General features: G+C 33.4%; 1 long non-coding RNA gene across 11 annotated transcripts in view; it reads left to right on the forward strand.

The window, feature by feature from the left end:
• Nucleotides 1-20,393, forward strand: part of LOC143684898 (uncharacterized) — a 391,441-nt gene that overhangs the window by 346,108 nt on the left and 24,940 nt on the right. For 5 of the 11 annotated variants that reach the window (XR_013176243.1, XR_013176248.1, XR_013176249.1 and 2 more), the window contains exons 5-8: nucleotides 9,666-9,747; nucleotides 10,174-10,242; nucleotides 14,952-15,047; nucleotides 17,327-17,412. This is a non-coding gene — a long non-coding RNA (uncharacterized LOC143684898). Of the gene's footprint in view, nucleotides 1-9,665; nucleotides 9,748-10,173; nucleotides 10,243-13,188; nucleotides 13,266-14,951; nucleotides 15,048-16,170; nucleotides 16,276-17,326; nucleotides 17,413-20,393 lie in introns of those variants that run through there. The other 6 variants (XR_013176246.1, XR_013176255.1, XR_013176245.1 and 3 more) reach the window with 5 other exon arrangements.

Raw genomic sequence — 20,393 nt, forward strand, 5'->3', positions numbered from 1 at the left:
TCTCAAGGGGGGATTGCAATTCCTACTTAGTTTTGTTAAAGAGATAAGCAGATAAGCAATTTGTTAGACTGAATTTTCCTTTTCTCCCCAGCAGATGTTGCTCTTCTATCCACACACTTGCAGTCTTTGGACCTCTTTGTGGTGAAGGGCAGCAGCCCCAAGATTCAAATAAGTCTCTTTTGCTGGTTGAATGTCAGACCTGGACACTCCACATCTCCCTTCCACCCCAGGGAAAGGCTCCCTAGTCCTGCCAAAAAAAATTAGTGTCCACAGCAGCATATCACCACGGTGAGGAGTCAACATATACCTTGGCTAGGTAGACTCTGTGTACAGGAAAAGTTATCTTTCAAGGTTGCCATGGGTACTCCCAGCTAGGGAGCCAAAGAGAAAATTTTCCCAAGCCAGCTGTGGGGGAAGGCAGAGTCATGACCAAGCATATTCACGCCATTCTGTCTGTCCCAATTTCTCTAGTTTTTAACCTAGGATCTCCTTATGTAGGGTAGAAGACTCTCCATGATCACTTACACCATGGAATCACTGTTCCAATCATTTTTCTATTGCATCTCTCTTTGTTGCATAGAGCCCGGATGAATTCAGCCGTTCCTACTCTGCCATCTTGCCAGATCTCCCTAAGCAACATCCTCTTAAACAACAAATGGGTCAAAGAAGAATTCAAGAGAGAAACTATAAAAGATCATGAGGCAAATGAAAATGAATGTACAATAAAATTTATTGGATGCAGCGAAGTTAGTGCTGACATGAATATTTTAATAGCTATATATGCTTACATTAGAAAAGAAGAGCACTATCTAATTACAGAGCTAACCTCAAAGCTGGAGTATCTAGAAAAGGAAAAAAAAAAAAAAAAAAAAAGAAGCCCAAAGCGAGCAAAAGGCAAGAAATAGCAAAGATAAATGAAATAGAGAATTAGAAAAGCAATAGACTAAACAAAGCCCCCCAAAAAAAGATTGAAAAAAATCAATAAAGTTGACAAACCTTTAGCTGGATGTATCAAGAGAAAAAGAAGAGGTTACAAATAACTGAAATCGGAAGTGAAAAGGGGAACATTATTACTGACCCCACTGAAATAAAAAGGAATATTAGTGGATAATTTGAAAAACTGTACACCAGCTAGTTAGATAACCTAAATGAAATGGACAAATTCCTTGAAACACACAAACTACTCACTGATTCAAGAAGAAAAAGAAATTCTAAAATAAGTAACTAGTATAGAGACTGAATCAGTAAATAAAAACCTCCAAACACAGAAAAGGCCAGAACCAAATGTCTTCATAGGGGAATTTACCAAACCTTCCAAGAAGAGTTAACACCAATCTTGCGCAAACGTTTCCAAAGAATTGAAGAGGACACAATAGTCCCTAACTCATTCTATGAGGCCAATAGCAGCCACATACCAAAGCTTGCTAAAAACGCCACATGGAAAGAAAGCTGAAATGACTATCTCATTAATATTGATACAAAAATCCTCAGTAAAATTCTGTCATCACTGTTATTCCACATTGTATTGGAAGTTCTAGTCAGAGCAATTAAGCAAGAAAAAGAGATAAAGGCATCAAAATTGAAAAAGAAGTAAAACTCTCCATATACGCAGATTACATGATGACATATACAGAAAATCCTGAAAAGTTCGCAACAAAGCTACTACTGCTAATAAATGAATGCTGCAAAGTGGTAGTATTCAAGATCAAATAACCAATAATCAGTGGTGTTTCTATACATTAGTAACGAACAATCAGAAGAAAGACATCAAGAAAAAGAATTTCATTTACGTAGTAACTAAATGAATCAATATCTATGAATAAGTCTAAACAAGATTGTAAAGGACTTGTACACAGAGAACAACAAACATTGCTTAAAGGAAATCAAAGAAGATGTAAATAAATGGAAAGACATTCCATGTTTATGGATTGGAAGACTAAGTATTGTTAAAATGTTAATTCTCCCACAGCGATTTACAGATTCTGTGCAATCCCAATTAAAACTCCAACAACCTTCTTTGTAGTAGTGGAAAAGCCAATTATCATATTTATATGGAAGGGTAATGGGCCCTACAGAACAAAAGTTATCTTGAAAAAGAAGAACAATGTTGAAGGAGTCACAGTTCCTGATCTTAAAACTTATTCCAAAGACACAGAAATCAAAAAAGCATTGAATTTGCACAAGGAAAGACATGTTGAGCAAAAGTCATGAATAGACATTTCTCCAAAAATGATATATAAATGGCCAAAAAACACATGAAAAGATGCTCAACATTATTATCCAATAGGTAAATGCAAGTAAAACCACAATGAGGTATCATTTTACACCCATTAGATGGCTACTGTTAAAAAACAGAAAACTCCAAGTACTGGAGAGGATGTAGAGAAATCAGAACACTCATTTATTGCTGGTGACAATGCAAATGCTGCAGTTGCTATTCAAGTCAATTTGGTGGTTCCTTAGAAAGTTAGGTACAATATTACTATATGACCTGATACTCCACTTCCATGTATGTATATACCCCAAAGAATTCAAGCAGAGACTCAAAAACATATATTTCCACTGATATCATACTGGCATTATTCACAATAGTGAGAGGATGGAAACAATACAAGCACCCATCAACTGATGAATGGATAAACAAAATTTGATATGTTACACACAATGAAATATTTTTTCAGCCATAAAAAGGAATAAAGTCATGATACATATGACAACATGAATGAACCTTGAACATATAATATTGAGTAAAATGAAGCCTGATACAAAAGGGCAAATATTGTTTGATCTTCCTGATAAAAATAATTAAAATAAGCCAACTCATAGAGTCAGAATCTTTTATATAGGTTATCAGGGGATGGGGTGGTGCAGGGCATAGAAAGATAAGGCTTAAAAGCTACAGAGTTTCTATCTGAGATGACGAAAATGTTTTGGCAGTGGGTGACGGTGTTGGTAACACAACATTGTGAACATAATTAACAGTATTTAATTACATAGTTGCATTGGTAAAAAGAAAATTTTAGATTGTACATATGTTATAGGAATAAAAATGTAAAAATAAAATCCATGGGACTGCATAACACATTGAGCTGTAAGTTAAACCATAGGCTATAGTTAATAGTAGAAGCATAAAAATGTGCTACCATCAATTGCAACAAATGTACCACACCAATGCAAATGTTGATAAGACGGTGGTATATGAGAATCCCGTATTTTATGCACGATTGTTCTGTAAACCCAACTTCACTAATAAAAAAAGAGGAATATGAAAAATTAACAATGTGCAGACTGCAGTTGCTCCCTTCTTTAAGGTCACTGCTAAGCCAGATGTGTGCTCGCCTTGAGATGTTTTATTCTGTTCTGTAATCCTACTGGCAAACTTGTTTTTGTTCCTTGTCACATTCTGGGAGTAATTCCCTGAAATAGCTGTGAAACAGGAAATAACAAAAGCAAAGAATCTCATGGGATAGCATTTTGGGAAAAATTAAAACCCACATATTTTGAGTGATCTAAAATATGGTGATTTTTAGTTTGGTATTTTTTACTATAATTTGGGCAGTTGTAATATCAATACCAGTCCTCTCTTCTTCATTTGATCCTTGCATGAGGGTGGAGATTATTGGCCTAATTCGCAGTTTTGGTAACAGGTGCTTAGTCTAATATAACTATTTCACTTGAAGCAGGTGAGTGATTTAAAAGTCAGGTATAATGACTTGCTTTCTGTGTTATTTCTACTTCATTAATCCACTTCATAGTTTTGCTTTTTTTTTTTTTGCATGGGCAGTCACAGAGAATTGAACCTGGGTCTACAGCATGGCAGGGGAGACCTCTGCCTGCTGAGCCAATCCACTTTATACAGAATAAAACTAACCTATTTTAAAATGTGTAGAATATCACAAATTGAATTATGAGTAAAAAATAATAACCCAAACCAAAAATCAGCACTAATAATCACTAAACAATCTTCAAGGGAATAATATTTTTTCCTTAAGAATAATTATAAGATAGAAAAAGTCAAATTCTGGTTTATTGAATTATATACATATAATGTATATATGTGTGTATATATATATATTCTAGTTCAGTGTAATATACCATCTACTATAAAGTCCTTCAAATTCAGGCTAATGTGAGATAACCCTAATGAATAACATTTTGATTAATATTAGGTTGCAATATATTATTGCTTAAAAGAGGCACTCCTGCCATAAATATTATATAGTTATGTCATAATTACTTGTTATTAAATATATCAAGATTTCTAAGATCTAGAGTACCAGATTCACCTTTTTATTTTTGCATGCTGTATGGTGGGGGTCACATTTCATTCTTTTTCCATGTCAGTATCCATTATTGTTGAATTTTTCTTTTGGGGGATGGGGGAAGAGCACAGGCTGGGAATCAAACCCAGGTCTCCCACATGGCAGGCGAGAACTCTACCATTGAACTAACCTTGCCCTGCCCCAGATTTACTTTTTTTTTGGGGGGGGGGTGCATGGTCCAGGAATCGAACCCAGGTCTCCTGCATGAAAGGAAAACATTCTACCACTGAACCACCCATGCACCCCAGATTCACTTTTAATAGGTTAGACATTTCTCTAAAATGTGTAATACCATAATATTGGTTTGCTATATCTATCCATTCAATACTGCAAGTGTGTTCATTTCTGTGGCCAAATTATTTTAAAAAGCCTAAATTAAGGTATAAAAGTCAATGAAAAAAATCAATGAAACAGTACTCTAGGTTATTGCACTTTACTTTAAGGATATTGCTGAAAACAATATTACTTCTTAACAGTGGGTATGTGAGGGAAAGTTTCACTGGACATATTTATTTTAAAACTGACATAATAGTGTTTTGTTCACTAAATTTGATTCTGCATGAGCAGTAGTTTTTGTTAGTTTGAACCTATCTTGGAATTTTCTCCACTACAAAATAGTTGTTTGAAAATATTATCTCCTAGATATTTGTCCATCAAATATTAAAGATGATGTATCTGTTCTGGGTTAATAACTTTGTCCACCCTCAAAACATTCAAAACTTCAGAAGAATGATCTTTTAAAAAATTGATATATTTTCACTATGAAAAATTCAAACAACTTGTCAAAGTACTAAAAAGGAAAATATACTTAGATTTTCATTACTTAGATATAATACATAATAGTAAATATTATTACATATTTCTATATTTGTGCATGATTATTATTTGATGTTAATGGATAGTATATTAATTAAGAATGTTGTCAATGGGTAGTTACTGGAAAGTAAATCAACAGCGCTTTAGGTAAGGAAAGGTTACAATTTTGACATAATTTGTTAGGGCTGGTCCAGAAACTGATGAACCAAAGACTTTTTATGTCTTTTGCTGTGTTCCTATTAGTATGTTCCCTTTTGTCTCGAAAGAGACAAAATTGCTATTTAGATCTAGGTGTCTACAATCAAGTCATGAAGAAAAGGTAGGGCTGGACTAAGGTCTTTTGTTACCAAGAAATCAAAGATTTCCCCAGGCAATTACAGCCTCCAGTGAATTTCTGCTTATAGCTCATAGTCAGAACCATAGGACATTTCTCCCTCTAGCTGGAAATGTAGCTGAGAAAGTGAGGTTTACATTTTTCAACCTCAATAAGAGAAGATGATGAGGAAGAAATAATTTTTATTAAAAATGCAATCATATTCGATTTTGCTATTTTTAAATAAAACATATTAAATTCAGTTTTACAGAAGACAAAACCGAAAATGAAACTCAAGGAAATACTGAACTTCTGATAAATATTTTCTTACTAAAATATTTATTTCCTTCAAGATAATTAGAAGATAGAAAAAAATAAAAATGATTTAGCATGTTTAAGTCATTATGGATTTAAACAACTTATTTAAATTTTCTACTGAGCTGATTAACTCATGATGCAAAATATAAGGAAATTAGCACATACTCTTGTGCTCATGCCTTGATTTTTAAATTTATTTTGACAGTTGCACATTGTCAAGATATCTAACATTTACGTTCTTTTTGTGATTGTAATCCCCATAAATGTTTACTTTATTTGTCTATTCAAATTGATCAATGATTTATCCAGTCATTGTATGAAGACTTTCCCTCCCTTTTATCCCTGATTCTTGATACTTTTGAATGTTTTAGTGGAATTTTTAAGAAAGACAAGTCCTTATGTGATGTTCTTTGAATTACTTAGACTTGGAGTATATCTATCCATTGTCTTTATGACTAATTGCTATGGTGGCTGGTTATAATATAATTTCTTTCATTTGATAATTAGTAGCTACTTCTACATGTCTTTTGGTATTGGATGTTGCCTTGGGGAATCCTGAGTTAGCTTGTTGTTAGACAGATTACGATTTCTGCCCTAGTTCTTGGTAAAAAAGGTAATGAATTTTGAGTTATTAAAAGAATATGAGGGCAGGTAATGGTGGCTCAGTGACAGAGTTCTCGCCTGCCATGCTGGAGACCCAGGTTCAGTTCCCAGTGCCTTCCCATGTAAAAAAATAAAAGAAAAAAAAAGAATATAAGACCCAATTATAACTCATTTATATGATATTTACTTTCAAAATGCTTTCTCACTTTTATTCTCTTCAACTAACATGTAAAATAAATATCTCCATCTATCATAAGATAAAACTAAAGTTTGAATAATAGACATTATTTTCTCACATATTAATTGTGGTATTAAACTAAAATTGACCTCAAACCACAAACTGTACATTCAATGCTTTTTCCATTATATTGTTTTGGAAGATAATGGTGAAAAAATAGTCTCTGGTTGACTTTTCCTATACTATTTAGGGAAAATTTAAATCATTATGCACTTTAAAATTTTAACCAGCTAAATTACATAAGTCACTTAGATATAGTATAATGATGAGTTTGGTACATATTCCCATAATCCATTAACCACCAACTTCCTAATAAGATGAATGCATTTTCACTATTCAAATTATGATTAACTCTACATTAGGCTGCTCATTTTCAAGACTTAGAGTAACACATTATTTGATCTAAGAAATAACTGGTATCTTATTAGCCTGCATGTTTTAGAAAAGAATTCTACAAACTCTGTGACTTGCGGATTTTTCAGACTTTAATATCATTCTTCCTGTTCTACAAAAGCATAGAATGATTAACACCAAGTTTGAGATACATGGTTTTATTTTCAGAATATGGAAATTTCTCAATTTTGGTTACTGGTGGAACCAATAATCAGAGGCTTGACAGGTTACACCAATAAAGAGTATAATTTCTTTTTGCTTCCAGGGAAAATATAAACATACCTTTAAAGCACACTTAACAGCTCACTGTCGAAGGAAATTCATCTCTTTGTTTCTCTGTCATTTTCTTCCCAAAGAGTACAGACTATTTCTGCCTTTTAAAAATTTAACATAATTCTATTACTTGATATTTTTTCCCTACTTCATTAAAGCAGTTTATGAAAAGTTGAACTATTTCCTAAAAAAAAGACAATATGCAAATGTTATTAAATAAAAGTAGCACATTTTCTTAATTTGATATGTTTATTATTATAATCTCAACTCTCTAAACACTTCGATTAGGTGAATTTGGTCTTTTTAATTGCCACAGCAATTACTGTCATTTATTGGGCAATTTTTATGTTCTGAGTACTTAGCTATTTTTTAAATGCATCATATTTTCAATTTTCATAAAAGCCATATAAAGTGGATATTATCATTTATTCCTATTTTAAAAATTATGGTACAAATGTACCATCGTAAATACCTTGGATGATACTAATTAGCAAATGAAGGGAGCAATATCTGAACCCATGCCATTTGACTTTGAAGCTATTTCACAGCTGCTTTACTATCATTCCTGCAGTCATCCTTCCTTATTAATATTTAAATACAGTTATAGAATCAGAGATTAATTGGTGTACAGAGATGTGAGATTAGAAAAAATATATATATACTGTTACTTACCACAATTGCAGTGTTTGAATCTTTCTGTGTTATACTTTCAAGCAGTCATCCAGCCTATATCTACATAATCATTTTGAATACATTTGAATACCTGGACATTTACTCATGAACGTTCCAGAACTAAATATAATCCTCTATGGATGGTCTGAGTAGAATTTAATCATCACATTCTTTCTTGTAGAAACTATACTTCTATCAATGCAGACTAGATGTATAAATTTCTGGTATATGCCAAGAAAACCCCTTTAAGATCGATTTAGACTCACTGATCAGAACCTTTAGTGAGGTTCTGTTAAAATTATATATTTCATATCTTTACATTTTCTTTAAAAAACACCATAAGGGACTAGGTCAGATATCTAACCTGAAGTCCAGGTATACTTATGTTTAATAAGTTCCCTTGATCTACTAGAATTATCAACCTAAAAAAGTGCTGAGTTCTAAACATAACTACTTCCTATTTTGACAATCACTTCTAAAATCTTGATTGGGATCCATCATACCTTTGTGTTTGTTGTTGAGACACAACTTTAAAGAAAAACAGACAACTTTTCTATTAGGATAGAACAGGTGTTAATGAGTTATATTACCTTCAGAGAGCATCTGAAAATTCATTCATGAAAAGAATGTGCACTGATAATAAGTGCCCTGCTATTTTCAATAGTAACTCATAAATATCTAGCACTCAGGCGTTCAGTTTGGAAAAGCTAGTTAACTCACAAGATGGATAGTGTGAGTAGTGGGAAATGCCCAAATGTAAAGGACTTTCAAAGGGAAGAGTATACTCCTATCGGGGAAAACCTGCCTTGGGTAGTCCTTGTTGCTGGGGGTTAATTGGCAGGCTCTAAGGAAAGGATTGCTTGGACAGGCAGAACTCTAGTTCAAATGGCAAGAAGGATGACTGGTAGTAATGATTACAAGCCTTAAAAATTAATACACAAACACAAGAGTCCAGCTAAAGAAGCTGGTGAGAGGATGCTCATTTTATCAGAATAGTAATGTTTTGTTTATGTATGAGCGCGAGAATAGGAGGCCTTTGTCGAACTTCAGAGAATAGAGCTCAGATACAGAAACCTAGGTTTGTCCAGCAAGAAGAATTCTGCCATAAGCAATATCAGAAGCAATGGATTATGCCAATATATATTGTCTAGCACAATATAGATGTAGAATGTCTTGTACAAGATGTATAATACCAGCCCAGGGGAATTGGTTTAGAATCTACAATTCCGAATCCCATTCCTACTTATGCCCCTAACTCTGATCTTAAAGAAGAAGACATCATTATGCACTTTTTTGGGGGGGAAGGGTGCATGATCTGGGAATCAAACCTGCATCTCCTGTATGCAAGGCAAGCATTCTACCACTGAACCACCTGTGCACCCCTCTATGCACTGTTTTTCTTTTTTTCCCCATTATGCACTTCCAAACGTGCAATTAGCAATATCCTGAAAAAATATCTTGTGGTTTAAGTGGTCTCTATATCCAATTATAGAAGTCTTTCAACCAGAAAATATGATGAACTAAGTTTCAGACATTTTCCATGTTTTATTTTATAAATGTAATTTTGGTTTTCTATTTTTAAAAGTATAGATTTCATAAATAAAACACGTATTTTCTGATATTTTTCTGAAATTCTCCAGGTAGTACTGCACTATGATGAATTTCTTAACATATAATAAATGTGAAAAGGCAACATTCTGGTTCCTCAATATTCTAGGTACTCCTTTAGAAGATTTACTTACCTGTACATAAAAAAGATTAGAGAGGAAGTTTCTGCTGTGGCATCATAAAGATTACAGGTAAATTTAATCCAGAAATAATAACTAATTTTACATCAATTATATAAAATGTTATATATCATTATCTAAGATGACTATTTTGAAGGAAAAAAGTTCTGGATAATGAGAAATGAACAAAAAATATTTGTGTTTGGGTTAGAATATATATGTTAATGTGTGAATTTTAATTTGTAAATCAGTAAAAATAATTTTATTCAAAATTCTAGAGAAAACTGTTCTTTAATTGGACATAAAATACATTATTGATTTTGTAATCTTTATATATTAATGTAAGGAAATTATATAATGGAACATTTTGTAGAATATATGATAGCAAGTAGAATAATGTTCTAATAACTGCAGCAGTCTAGGTAATTTTATAATTGTTGATTATTATTACTTTGATTTATATATTTTTATTTATATATAAATTTTATATGTCTTTAGGCTAGAAGACTTCTAGAATTCTTCACTTATTGTCAAACTTTACTCTGGAACTCTCAAATTATTTAAAAGGTGAATACATATCTGAGTTATTGTTTTGCAGTTTTTTGGAATTTGACAAAATATAATATGAAGAAATTTAGAAAATGTAAGAAAATTATCTCTCAGAAGTAAAGGCTGCATGATTTCATTTCATCTGATTATCTACCTGTGCTTTGATTCTGGGGGTAATCTGTGCTTCAACTTTATGTTACCATTCTTTTTGGCATGGTAGAATCTCAGCCATTTCTAATTTTATTGAGAAATAGTATGAGAGAAGAGAGAAAAATATTTGCAGTTTGCAGAATGATACAAAGTGTTGTGTTCTTTGATGTTTCTCCCCCTTTTTTTTCTGAAACAGTCAAAGAAAGAACTGGAAGGAGACTGAGAGATCAATTAATAGAACCCCATATTCAAAGAAGAGAAAACAAAGGTTAATTTGACTCTAGGGTCAAGAAAATGACTCAGAGCTCCTCATTCTTATTCAAATACCAGTATGGGGTTGAAACACCATGGGCTGATGGAAAAAGAAACAGTCAGTATTCATGGTTGAGGCCGCTCTGAGGGTCCTTGTGTTCTCTGAGTGCCCAGGAGACTGATAAGTACCTACCCAGGCTAGAGAAAGGAGTTGGAAGCCCAGAGAGGGAAGAGAAAGACTGGTGATGGGGTGAAAGAGTGAGTCTTGGCTCATTCTCCAGTCAGTATCAAACAGATGGCAGCTACTTAACTTGTTAATCTCTCCTTATATCACATATAGTCTTGTCCTGGGTGATTGTAGAACTCACTCTTTTAACCAGAAGAAAAGCTGCTGACTTATCTGTGCTATTTTAGTAAAGTGTGATTTTAATAATGAAGTGTCTCTTTCTGGAAAGTCCTACTTTTATCCGTATATCATGTAATGGACTAGGAGCAAAGATTTGTACAATCCCTCTAAAACACAATTTGATATATGATTTGGAAGATTAATCTAGATGTTTAGATTACATCACTTGATTCACATAACAGAAAAATTGCCCTTATTGATATTTAGCCTAAGGAAATAATGACAGATACTCTTTGTAAAATTATTTATATAGCAAAATTTAGAAAAAATGTAAATATCCAGAAGAAAATAATTATTATATAACTATCAAATTATAATATAAAAACATAATGTTGACATTAAAAGATATTCCTGGAATATTTTCCAATGTAAATAGAATATACAAATGAAAGAGGTGATTTTGTATATTTGTGTACGTGTATGTGTGTGTATAATCTGGAAGGGTATATATTAAACGTGATTATGGTTGGGTGGGGAATTTCAAATCATTTGCATTTTCCTGCAAGAATTTAAAAAAATTCGTAGTGAGCACATTTCACATATAATGTGAGAAATACTACTATAACAAGTCAGTTCATTTTCATGGAAGGATAAAATAATAAGCAAAATGGTAGCAAAAATAATTTCAGTGATAATTAATTGCATCTTATGTACTTAAAGTGATAATATAAATACCTTATATTATGATAATTGGCTCCTTCAGGCTTCACAGCTCTTCTTTCATGAAAAAGAAAGAAGATGAGGTAGAGTGAACACAGAGCTTAGAATAGCCTGAGGATTCAACAGAGGAGCATGTGGTTACTGAAGGCCAGTGCATTTTTACACACAGCTTCAAACTGATGGGCACTTGGTGAACATAGGGAAATAAAAATGATTGTAGATCGCCAAGGAAGCAAAGCTTATTTTACCCATTTTCAATTCTTCTGTTATAGATATATTTACTATATAAATACTAGTTTAGAGTATTTGCCTGTGCCAGGTAAAAATTAATATAACTTCCATCCCCCGCCCAATAAAGTAGGTCATATAATCCCCTGGTATCTACTTGTTGCTGTTTCTGATTTATTAGACCCAATAAATTTATGGCACCAACTACGAAATTAATCGGTTTGGCATTACTTGAGTCGCTCTCTGCTTTCCAGTTATTTGCTATCATTTTGTAGCCATGGAATCTAAAGCAGGCCAAACAATTCTGCCTCTTAACCCAGTCATTTTAGTTCCTGGGCTAAATCCAGTTCCACACATAGACGAAAACAAATCTCAATTGAATTCTCAACAAGGGGGAATGCCTTTCTTGTGTGATCCATAAGAGATCTCAATAGCAAAACTGTGCTATGAGTAAGGTTTGTTAGTGTCCAACGAGTTTGGCAGGATATCACCTCTCAGTACCCCATGAGGGTGCTTGGGAACATCAAGTAGAATCTATGCAGCAGTCCAAAGTTTATTAGTCATATGCACATACCTTATAAAACCAAAACAATCTCTCTCAATTGTTTTGAAGACAGCTGCAGCCGGTATATCTATCCCTCTGGGTACTAGCAGATTGGGTTGTATTTCCTCAATTCTTTGGAACATTTTAGATCCTGGCTACCACATTGCTTACTAGAGCAAATAAATTATTCTGAGCATATTATTATTATGATTCACTGCAAAGAAGGAGCTTCAGATTCAGGAAATATCCAGGGCTATATGGAATAAAAACCTTGAGATAGCTTTACTGAGAGGACACCAATTTAAAATGAACCATTGGGGTTTGAGGTACTGATTAGCTTCTGAATGTGAAAGGTGATTCTTTGAGGGGAACAGAATGGGTGGGATTTAATAAAGAGGGGGCCAAACATGCATGTAGACTCAGACTCCAGTTTCCTTTTACCATGAAGACTCAGATATTACCTTGGTGGTTAATACATGTCAGGAATGTTCTATATTTATAACAAAGATTATGAATTAACATATCCCACTTAATATGAAACATTTCTTTTTTAAAGTGGACTTGATAATTTCAGGCATGGAACAACCCACTCTTTTCTGTGAAGGGCCAGATAGTCAATATGTTAGACTTTTTAGCCATACTATCTGATCTCTGGAATCTAGTCAGAGAACATATAAAAATGAATGGGCCTGAACTTTCCTCAAATTTTTATTTCCATAAACAGGTGATGGGTGGATTTGACCTGTGGCCAGTTCTTTGTAGCTCTGGTTTAGGGTTATTTACAGATGAACAAAAAATCAGGTACCATTTCTCTTAGGTTCTTAATTTTTGTTATATTTTCAAAACCATGTTAAACACTTAGAATTATGTTTTGTTTGTCTCTGAGCCTCTCAATGATCTATTTTAAAACTGCAAGAATTTAAATAAAAAAATAAATTCTGAGATATTTTTGAAGTGTTGTAAAACTTAATTCAGGTTTACCTAATATATAAATAATTGACAAATAGTTGATATATGGTTATGTCTCTGTATGTCGTGAATACTCAGTGATCATCTCCCTTGAGCTACCTGTATAGCTTCATGAATTCACTGTTAGCACATCAAATCTTAGTTTCAGTTAGGAAGCTGTCTGTTAAAATGTCTGTTGAGCATTATTCTAGTCTACTAGCTGCCAGAATGCAACACACCAGAGACGGATTGGCTTTTAATAAAAGGGGATTTATTTCACTAGTTCTTCAGAGGAAAGGCAGCGAACTTTCAACTGAAGTTCTCTCTTACGTGGGAAGGCACAGGGTGATCTCTGCTGGCCTTCTCGCCAGGCCTCTGGGTTCCAACAACTTTCCCTGGGGTGATTCCTTTCTGCATCTCTAAAGGCCTGGGCTGAGCTGCAAGTGCTGAGATGAGGTATGCTGAGCTGCTTGGGCTGTGCTACATTGAGCTCTCTTATTTAAGCGCCAGCCAATTAAATCTAACATCATTCATTGCAGCAGGCACGCCTCCTAGCCGACTGCAGATGTAATCAGCGACAGATGAGGTTCACATACCATTGGCTCATGTCCACAGCAACAGAACTAGGTGCCTTCACCTGGCCAAGTTGACAACTGAATCTAACTACCACAAACATAGTCACATGATGTTGTGAATTATTGATAAGTTTAAAGTGCTGAATCACAATGAGGAAAAATACCTCAACAATAGGCAATTGGGGATTTTCATATGCCAAAATGGGGGTCAGGCACAGATGACTGCCTGGGCTATCTATCCTGTCTTCTAAATTTTTCCTTATTAGGATGATGTTATAAAAAGTAAACCAATCCATTGACTTTGCCCTAAAACTGCATATTTTCCATCTTTGCTTTTTAGACATTCAAAAATGCAAGTACATCAATGAACTACAGTGATCTACACTGATGATCAGATTTCTTTATTTCTGCTGTTTTGAATTTCCTAGCTTTAGTTTCTGTTACAGTTTAAATGTTTCATAACCAAATACTTTAATGGTAACTTTAATTTGCCAGTTGATGATACCGTATAGAAACTACATAGAATCTCAGGGCTCCAAAGGACTCAACAATATCCATTCCCTTTCTTCATTCAATACCAGATTATTATCGTGCAATGCTTTTCTTTGCTTATTAAGCTGGACACTTCTGGACATTTTACAATCATATTATTGCCAGAAAACAATTGGCAGAGAATTAAAGGCTTTAGAACTTATTAAATCCTCTGATAAAACGAATTAAAGAGATTATTTACTGAAAGTAGTCTATCTGTAACTACTGGCTATTCTACCTGCATTTCTTTCTATATACTAAACAAGCATTATTTGGAGGTAACAGACGCAATCACATTCTGAGTTTACTAAACTCAAGCACAGTATAAGGGCTTTTTAGACTAAGAAGAGAAAAATGATGGAGTCGTCTTTTTTTATTTCAGCTGTACCTTTTCTGATTTTTGCAGAGTGCTTTGCTATCTTTTTTTTTTAAGGTTTAGTATACATTCTGATAACGAAAATGATGACAGCAAGAAACATTGGTCCACCAAGAGACACAAGAAAGAAAGAGAGAAAACCTATTTTGTGAGGTAAATATTTCAAAGAGGCCAATTTCCACTGTCCCCTTATTCACGCAATTGCAGCACAAAAGGAGTGGTTCCTATTTAGACAACAAGAGGGAGTATATTTTCTGTAGATAATTTTAAAATAATAAAATTGAGTCTACATTTTTAATCTCCATGTACTGACAATTCTAAGCTATGTCAGTGATTAAAATATTTATCCTCCCCCCAAAATCTTTTGTTGATATAAGTTTTTTTTTTTTTTTATCTGAGGAGGAGATGGAGCTGGCAAACCATGGCCTGTGGGTCAAATCCATCCTCCATCTGTTTATTTTTTCAGCCTGCTAAGAATGTTTTATAAATTTTTAAGTGGTTGACAAAAATTTGTGTTTCTTTTTCTCTTATCTAAGATCGTCAGTTTTGCTTCTTGCCCCTGCAAAAATCTAAAATATTTTCCATCTTACTCTTTACAGAAATAAATCTGCTGACTTTATTCTAAACAATTGTTGCATTAATTTTGTATTTTTATATATGCAATATCTTATGTAAGCATATTTTAATTATTTATTGGTTAGTAATTTTATATACTACATCGAAATTAATTTAGGCAATTTATACTGAAAGCCTCTGACACCCGGGTATTTCACTGCTTGCATTGGTTTCTAGAGTATATTCATATTGGTTCAGAACCCTCAAACTACTTTCTAGTACCGCTGTGTCCAACCCTGTGGTGCTACATATTTCTGTTTGTAAACTGCTGAACTAAACAATGACAGCACACTGACTGTAAAGAGATAGAAAAGAATTTTAGTTACTTCAATTCTGACATTATATGTAACCGCAAAAATGTTTTCAAATAAATGTAATTCAAAAAAAACAATTTTAATTGTTCTTTGATGATTGGAGGTGAACAAAATTTATGAAAATTATTAGCCATGCAGAATAAAATGTGAGGAAATGGATATTGATGTAGAAAAAGACTCAAAATTTGAAGAATGAAAGGAGAAATGATGGTTACATTGCCAGAAGAAACAAAGTATATAGTTGTATGTAATGATTATTTTCACCAAAAACTGGGCAGTTATTCTAAAGAAATGCATCAAATAATTTTAGTTTATCATCATTTATCCTTTTCTTCTGATTTCTGCAGAAAGAGAAAAACTTTGGAAGTTTTTGCAAGATATAATAGAAATTTATGATGAATCTTCTGGTGAAGACATTTTAGTGAACAATTTTTAAATGCAGAGATGCACTATAATCAATTCTAAGAAATAAGGTCTTCAGTAGTATTGCAATTTCTGGAATTCAGTGTGAGGTGATTTTCAAGAAACTCTGACTGACTTATCCTTTAAGACTTCTCTTACCTACTTGTAAATCTGTTACTTCATAGAAACTTTTCACAATTAACCAAAAAAGTTTTTTTCAATCAACTATGAGTGAAGATAGATGGACAAAAATCTGTCTATCCTGACTGTTGAACACGAATATGTAAAGAAGATCTATATTCCTGGTCAGTGATAAATACAATCAATCTTATTATTTACTACTGTGATAATAAATAGTAAGTATGTAGTGTTCCTGCTATTTTGTCAAAGTACATTAATATAATTAGAAATAGTACTTTATTACTTTTTCATTTTTTTCCATAATTTTTTGGAGATTTTATAATTATAATTTATAATTTTATATATACAATGGGCATTAAAACACATTTTCAAGTCTGAAGCTTCATTTCTTCCTATAATTATTATTTATTTATATAGTGACTTATTATTGAAAATAATTTTGTGGTATAGAAGAGAAGAATATAAGTTTTAAAATGATCCCCTCCAGGTATCAAATACCTGCTTTCATGTGGATAGCCATAACAAGAAAGAAAGTCAGTCTTAGCTCACCTTGCTACCTAATGTAAGTGATAACACATGAGGAAATGACATGTATTTTTTTTCGACTTTTGACTTTTCTAAGTATTTTCTTGTGCTTTATATGGCTTAATTTTACCTAATTAATGCAGCAAGATTACTAAGTTATGACCAATAAAAAGGCAAATGAACAGATATCTGTTTGTTTTTTAAATTGTTCATTATTTAGAATTTCAAATTAAAAAAAATACTGCACAGTTTGGCGTGTTTAATTCTCTTCTCCTGAAGTTTCCCTTCAATGGAGAGAAAGCCATGAGCAAAACAATTTTGGCCAACTTCCATCTTCGTGTACTCTTCCCTTGGAGCAAGGGGAAGCTGGTGGTTGAGTTTGGAAGTTAACACCTGGGCATGCATAGCTCATTTCTTTCTTTGCCATTTTTATAGGAACCTGGACTGTTCGCAGCTTTCTCCTTTGTGCCTCTATTACTACAACTCTGCCTGTCTCTGGTCATGGGCACCCTGACAGACAGGTGAAATTGACTTATTTCTGGTGTTTACAATTAGGAAGCCCATTTGTTCTGGGAAGGAAGTCCCATTCTCCAATATCAGCTTAATAAGGGAGATGATTTTGTCCCCATGTGCTTTATTCTATTGTCTAATTTCTCACTTCGTTCAGAACTGTAGTGGAGGTGAAAGTGCTATTCACTGGGCTTCCTTGGAGATCCTTTAATGATAGACAGCAAAGTTCATTTTGTGGAAAATATATATCCTAAATGTTAGCCTTTCAGCCTAGAATTTATATTCATGGAATAGGACTAATGGTAATAACAATAATAATAGAAATACTTAGAGATGACTGGAGAATTTTGATTGATAACATAAGTACGATGCAACAGAACTTTATGAAAAAGTTGCTCTGAGAAACGAATGCTTGAAAAAAACCACAGCAGATCTGTTCAATTAACTACTTATTGTCATTTATAGCCTGCAACTATTTTATTAAGAGAAAACTGAGGATAAAACTATCTTAATGTTGGTTCTACTGTAATTTAAAAGCAGTAAATTTAAAGGTAAAATCTATTATTAAAATCTGTTTTTTAAATGCTGAGACTATTTGGCTCCTATTTGAAAGATGAATCATAAAATTTAACAGATAAAATCATAAGAATGACTATATTTTAGTTAGATACCTCTACTTTATCTGTTTTTAAATTCTCTATACTACTAATTTCTAACCATGAATATAATATGAGTAAAGCAGGAAGCCAATATAATTAAAATAGAAAGTGTATCTTTATAATTTTTGCTTAAAGATAATATCCATCAAGCTAATTTCAGACATTTGATTTTATGCTCTCAGGAGATAGCAAGCATTTTGAATAACGTTTAAAGTGCTGAAAGTATTAGATAGACTTTTATTGGTAGTGGCAATTAGACTTTTTTAAATCACAAAACATTGAAATGTATTACAAGAGGTTTTTCTCTTAAATAAGAACAAGAAAATTACTTCTTTAAACTTCTTGTTCCCATGGCTTATAGACATGACAAGGTTTCTATATAAATACAAGGCAGGAATTTGTTAAAATGGAAGGAAATCCCTGAATCAAAAATAAAGAGGCATGTCAGTTAAACGTATTTAACAAATATATGTAAAATGCTTCCACGGGGTGGCTTTGGGATTACAAAGAAAGACAGGAATTTGCTGATGAGTACATGGGTTTAGAGAAAGTAGAAGGATTTATTGTAAAATAGAAATCATTGTAAGTCAACCCCTTTGCAGTGTATACTCCATCACTTTTCTTGGCCAGAGAGAACTATTTTAGTAATTTCTCCAGTCAGAATTCCCTTGAATTTTGTTCAAGGAAAAACAAAGTTACTTTAGAGGCAGAAGATAGTTTTTTTAAGGAACTTGTAGTGTATACTGCATTGTAATATGTTTAGAGGAGTTTATGATACAGTGAGTTGCTAAAGAATGGATATGACTTTTCATGGTAAAATTCAAATATAGAGGAAAATGCCATACCAGCATCTGTATAAAATATAACATGACATTCAAGTCATTATCTGAGATGAATCAATCATTTTATACCCGAATGGCATTTCTTAGCGTTTTAATTAGGCATGTAAAGAATTGTGAGGATTACACAGAGCTTTGTCGTTGCCTTTTTTTGGATTCTGATTCAAGTTCATCCCATATGCTTTCCTGTTCTTGACATCTTCTCAGGTTCACCATAACGAAATCTAATTCACCTCTACCTCTCTTTCATTGCACAAAGAATCCTATAATAATCTAAATTTTCATTATATGTGAACATGTCTGTCTCTTTCACCTGCTAAATTTATGGACGATAGTGAACATGCCACATTCATTTTTTAAAAAAAAAATTTATTATATAGTATAACATACATACAAAGCAAAGAAATAAAAAAGCAATAGTTTTCAAAACACTCTTCAAAAGTGGTTACAGGATAGATCCCAGAGTGTGTCATAGGCTACAATATGATCCACTCATATTTTTCCTTATAACTGCTCCAGAATATAGGAGGCTAGTGGGCTTAAATACTTTTTTATCATCACAATCAACTTTTTTCCTTCTTTTTTTTTTGTGAACAATAACATATATACATAAAAGCTACAAATTTCCAAGCACTGCACCACAATTAATTGTAGAACATATTTCAGATTTTGACATGGGTTACAATTTCACAATTTTAGGTTTTTACTTCTAGCTGCTCTAAAATTCTGGAGAGTAAAAGAGATACCGGTTTAATGATTCAGCATTCATATTTATTTGTTAAGTCTTATCTTCTATGTATAATTCCACCATCACCTTTGATCTTTCCATACCTCTCATTGGGATTGTTTTGGCTATGACAATTCTAAGTTTTTTATACTGGAAGGTCTGTCACTAATATGGGGTAGGGAGATGGAACTATCTGATATTCTGGAGAGGCTGGGCTTGGTTTCAGGACTTACCTGAACCAGGGGCCCATCTGGAGGTTGTAGGTTTCTGTAAAGTTACACTGGTGCCTGGAACCCTCGTGAAATCTTATAAATTGCCCTAGGTGTTCTTTAGGATTGGCTGGAATGGTCCTGGTTGAGGGTTGGCAGGTTATGATAGGTAGCAAGGTCTACCTGAAGCTTGCATAAGAACAACCTCCAGAGTAGCCTCTTGACTCTATTTGAACTCTCTCTGCCACTGATACTTTATTAATTATACTTCTTTCCTCCCATTTGGTCAGGATGGAATTGTTGATCCCATGGTACCAGGTCTGGATTCATCCCTGGGAATTCTCTCCCATGTCACCAGGGAAACTTTCACCCCTGGATATTACGTCCCATGTAGCGGGGAGGGCAATGATTTCACTTGCAGAGTTGGACTTAGAGAGACTGAGATCACATCTGAACAACAGCAGAGGTCCCTCAGAAGTAACTCTTAGGCATGCCTATAGGTAGTGTAAGCTTCTATGCTACCTACCTAAGCTTCACAAGAGCGAGTCTCCTGATTGA

This window comes from Tamandua tetradactyla, chromosome 5 (genome assembly GCF_023851605.1).
Source record: "Tamandua tetradactyla isolate mTamTet1 chromosome 5, mTamTet1.pri, whole genome shotgun sequence".
Lineage (NCBI taxonomy): Eukaryota > Metazoa > Chordata > Mammalia > Pilosa > Myrmecophagidae > Tamandua > Tamandua tetradactyla.